Here is a 3,857-nt window from a genome sequence, read left to right as displayed (position 1 = left end):
TCACTGTATTGAAAGGAATTGGAAGACACAGAAGAATTTCATAAAACAACATATGAGCAAGAGCCTATGGTGATGAAAGAAGAAGTTCAGGCTGCTTTGAAGGAAATGGCAACAAATAAGGCCCCAGGAATAGATGATATACCAATTGACATATTTCAGCTAACAGATGCCGCCCTGGACACGCTCACCAATTTGTGCCAAGAAATCTGGAGAACAACCATTTGGCCAACTGACTGGAAGAGATCTATATTTGTTCCCATCCCAAAGAAGGGTGACCCACCATAGTGTGGAAACTATAGAACAATCTCACTGATTTCACATGCAAGCAAGATTCTACTGATGATTATCCTAAAACGACTGGAACAGCACATCAACAGAGAACTGCCAGAAGTCCAGACTGGGTTTAGAAGGGGTTGTGGTACTAGAAATATTGTCGCTGATGTTAGATGGATCTTAGCTGAAAGCAGGGAATAGCAGAAGAATGTCTATCTGTGTTTCATTGACTGTGCAAAGGCGTTAGACTGTGTGGATCATAACAAACTGTGGCTAACTCTGAGAAGAATGGGAATCCCAGAACACTTGATCGTTCTAATGTGAAACATATACTTGGACCAGGAGGCAGTTCTCAGAACAGAGCAAGGGAACACTGCATGGTTCAAAACTGGGAAGAGCTTATGCCAAGGATGCATCCTGTCTCCATACCTTTTGAACGTGTATGCAGAACAGATTATCCGGGGGACTGGGCTCTATGAGGAGAAATGTGGGGTCAAGCTTGGTGCACGATCTATCGACAATCTGTGTTATGCAGATGACACAACCCTGCTTGCTGAAACTGAGGAGGACCTGAAGCATCTGCTGCAGAGGATCAAGGACTGCAGCCTCCAATATAGATTGAGGCTCAGTGTCAAGAAGACAAAGATTCTCACCACTGGGCCAATTGGCAGCGTCAGGATGGATGGTGAAGAGATTGAGATTGTTCAAAGCTTTAGTTTGCTTGGCTCCACAGTCAACACTCTAGGCACCAGTAGCCATGAAATTAAAAGGCGTATTGCCATGGAAAAGTCTGCTGTTAGGAGGGACCTCTCCAATGTACTGAAGAGCAATGGTGTCTCTCTGGAGATTAAGGTGCATCTGATACAGGCCATGGTCTTTGCAATCACTTGTTATGCATCAGAGAGTTGGACAATGACCAAGGAGGATAGAAGGAGAATTGATGCCTTTGAGCTGTGGTGCTGGAGAAGAGTATTGAGAGTATCATGGACTGTTAGGAAAACATACAAATTCATCCTGGAAAGGGTTAAACCAGGTAGCTCCTTGGAGGCAAGGATTCTGAGGCTCCGTCTAACATACTTTGGACATGTTTTAAGGAGAGACTGATCCTTGGAGAAGGACATCATGCTTGAGAGGGTGGAGGGACGGTGCTGGAGGGGAAGGCCCTCTATGAGGTGGATTGATTCAATGCCTGGGATAATCGGGATGGGAGTGTCGGAGACAGTGCAATTGGCACAGGACAGAGCAGAGTTTAGGGCTGTTGTACATAGGGTCGCTATGAATCGCAAGCGACTCGAGGGCACATAACAACAACAACAACAACATCATAATATCATGTTGAGCTATATTACAAAATTATTAAGGTTTCTATTAAAGAACCACATTGTAATTAGAGGAAAAATGTAGCCAATTGAATAGTAATTATGCATTCAAAAAGGGAATTAATTTGCCCTGAGAATACTTATAGTAGTAGAATTTTACAGAGAACGGAGTTTAGCCTTAAAAAAAATTAAGCCCTACTCAGTACCCTTAGGAGAATAATCTTTGAAAGCAGACAAACAAAAAAAGAGACTTTTGCAATGAATCTGAGGCAAGAAAAAGCTGACGAGTTTGGTTACCTCAGGGACAACTTGATGAGTGGAGGAAGTATCAAAACTTTCTTTCCAGGACTTTAAACTTAAAAAAAGCTGGTATGTTCATCTCATGGTGACCACCTGAGTCCACTTGATGAGTAGAAGTGAGAGACATACAATAATGAAGAGACAGGCTGAGTTTAGACTTGTTCCCTTAGCACTGTCACCCAGCATGATGAATGGGTAAATGAAGGAGGGTTACTGGTCTGTGGAGCAAAGACAATCCCTGATTGCTGATTTAGCCCATGTAAGACTAAAGTTGAGTAAGAGGACCAGCTGGTTTGAAACAGGAATCTGTGTGAACCCCTGAGTTGATGGCTGACCCCCATGGGAACCTAGTGATGGATGGCTGAGAATGTGTTGAGCAGAAGCCAAGCAGATGAAGAAAAGATGTTTCATTCTGAGAGTTAGTGTCCATTTTTGTGACCTAATGGTGTACTCTGGACTGGATTTTTGTTTATAGATGTGTATCCAAATGTAACAGAAGATGCTACAGAGAAAAAGACAGGCTTATTTACTCAGAGTACTAATTTAATGACTTGACTCCTTGGAGGCAAGGATTCTGAGGCTCCGTCTAACTTACTTTGGACATGTAGTGAGGAGAGACCGGTCCTTAGAGAGGGGCATCATGCTTGGGAAGGTGGAGGGACGGCGCAGGAGAGGAAGGCCCTCTATGAGGTGGATTGATTCAGTGACTGGGATAATTGGGATGGGAGTGTCAGAGACAGCGCGATTGGCACAGGACAGAGCGGAGTTTAGGGCTGTTGTACATAGGGTCGCTATGAGTCGCAGGCAACTCAACGGCACATAACAACAACAACAACATCTAAAATGGATTATGACATAAGGAATAAAATAGCTGGCATACATATTTCCCTAAATATAGATGATGGTGAGGTGATGGATGATCCTTCAGATAATGAGAAATAATGGCTAAGAAAAGTCAGAGAATGAGCTGTGGTGTTAGCCTAAAAGTTTCACTTTCATTAGCCATTACCGTTAGCTGCCTCTTGTCTCCAGCTACCTTCACAGCTAATACATGGTCTCTCAAATCAGAATGGTCTTGCAAATCATCAACTGTGGGACAAGAATAAGAGAAAAAGTTCTTCCCACATTGGTCAGCAAGACTTGAGGTGAGCAAGACTGATGAGAATGAGATCCTGGTCGTGGAGAGACTGTTGCATTGCTGTTGGTGGCAAGATGGGACCTGAGGTTTCTTGCATTTGTGCTGGCCACAATTAAAGATATGGCTCTTTTGCCTGATGTTTAACAAAGAAACTAACTTATAACTACTCAGAGGCAAATATTTCTGGATGATTTGGATTTGACTGCTGAACTGAAACCAGAGATTTTGACTTACTGAGGAATTTTGCCTTGGAATTTTTAGGCTAAAGCCTGGGCGTGTTTTCTTTGCTTTCTCCACTCACTTTTCTAATACGCACCATTGTAGGTACTGTAAGTCTGTGAATCTGTGACTCAGCAACAAATAAACAAACCTCTTGCTGCGGGTGGAGATCATAGAAGCACCATCGTGCTGGGATATAGGCTTTTTATCGTTCTCTGCTCTGGTGCACTGAGAGAATGTGCTACTCTTACTCCCTCTGGCCCTTCGACAGAGATGCTCATGTCCCTGTGCCTCAATGTCTAGTTTTCTCCTCTTTAGACAGATGAAATAATTCTTTTCTTTATCAACTAGTAGTTGCAAAGAGAGTTTGCAGTTTCCTATCAACATGGCCTTAAGGAAAAGATATAATAAAAACTTCTTCAGTAATTACAGAACTCAAAGTTCTATTATAATTTGCATTTAAATTGTCACACTGCCAATGTAGTACTTATTTTTCTAGCAATAATCTAGGGATACATGATATTAATGCAATGTTTTACTTAGGAACTCATTCATAGGACAACTTGTAAGGAAAAAGAATGTTGAAAAGTATGTTGTTGTTGTTGTTG

The sequence above is a fragment of the Elephantulus edwardii genome, unplaced genomic scaffold (genome assembly GCF_000299155.1).
Source record: "Elephantulus edwardii isolate Elephantulus edwardi_28Jun2011 unplaced genomic scaffold, EleEdw1.0 scaffold00198, whole genome shotgun sequence".
NCBI lineage: Eukaryota > Metazoa > Chordata > Mammalia > Macroscelidea > Macroscelididae > Elephantulus > Elephantulus edwardii.
This window is presented reverse-complemented; position numbering follows the sequence as displayed.